Below are 1,401 nucleotides of genomic sequence, written 5' to 3' on the forward strand. Positions count from 1 at the left end.
AGTTCGGCAAAAGAGACCGATAGAATAAGTACTAGGCTTACAAAGAATAAGTCCTGGGGTCGATTTGTACTACTAAAGGCAGTGCTCCAGCATGGCCACAGTCAAATGACTGAAACAGGTAAAAGAGTAAAGAGTATACTGTAATATAAACTGAATTTGGCCATTAACTATGGGGGAAGCATTTGATCTTTGGTTCCTTTATTTTTTGTTAGTGGTCTTTTAAGGCCAAGGATTCTAACACCATCACTTGACTCCTTGGATATTTTTAGTGGAGTCCACTCTGTTGCAAGGTCAGATCTCTCACCTGAAGATAACTTCCCTACTAGTTCTTGTCAATCTCAAAGACCTATGAACATGTGGTTGACTAACAGAATAGTTAGAGCTTCTTGTAATAGTTGTGTCAATTGCTTGCATTCTGAGTTCAAATCCTGTCATGGACTAGATGGGCTGCAGACTTAACTTATTGCTCAGTTTAATACTATCACCTTGTCATAAAGTGCTTTTAGCAGAATCCAATCTGTTGCAGGGATTTAAGGTAGGTTTCTGGTTTGTGGACACTTTCCACTCTCTCCTTCACTCCTGCTAGTCTCAGAGGTCTTAGGAAAGGGTCATGGGTACAGTCTGTGTGATACCCTTCTAACTAAACCTTTAAAAAAATCAGGGTTAGAGTTAGGGTTCATATGTGGTTTAATCAATTGATCCAGAATAGATTTGATAAATATTGATATCTAAACTTGGTACAAGGTGATACATTTTCATATGTGGTTTAATCAATGACTGGTGTCTAACTGTCAGAGGATAAGCAGCTCATGTACTGTCACTGATACTGCCCTGTGTTCTAAGACAAAGTGCTTAACCCTCTATAGCCCAGTCTACTTAGCAGCATCATAATCATCAACATTTAATGTCTGTTTTCCATGCTGGCATGGGTTGGCCAGCTTGACAGAAACTGGCAAGGCCAGAGGCTTCACCAGGTTCTATAGTCTGTTTGGCTTGATTTCTACTACTGGATGCTATTCTTAACACCCACCACTTTACCGAGTGCACTGAGTACATTTTGCATGGTGTCATCACCAGTGCTTTTTACATGGCACCTTAGTTTTAGGATATCAGTTCTGTTGTGATGAACGGGTCTTCTTGACTATGGCAATGTGTTACATATCTTGGTCCTCTGTTATCTCCTTCGTGAGGCTAAGCGTTTTGAGATCAGCATTCAGTACTTCATCCCATGTCTTCCTGGGTCTCCCTCTTTCTCAACTTCCTTCCATTCTAAGTCATTGGCACATTCTAATGCAACTGTTCTCATTCATCTGTCTCAAATGTATATGTGTACATGTATGTATGTGTGTGTGCATGCATGTATATATATATATATATATATATATATATATATATATATAT

This window comes from Octopus bimaculoides, chromosome 6 (genome assembly GCF_001194135.2).
Source record: "Octopus bimaculoides isolate UCB-OBI-ISO-001 chromosome 6, ASM119413v2, whole genome shotgun sequence".
NCBI classification, from domain to species: Eukaryota; Metazoa; Mollusca; class Cephalopoda; order Octopoda; family Octopodidae; genus Octopus; species Octopus bimaculoides.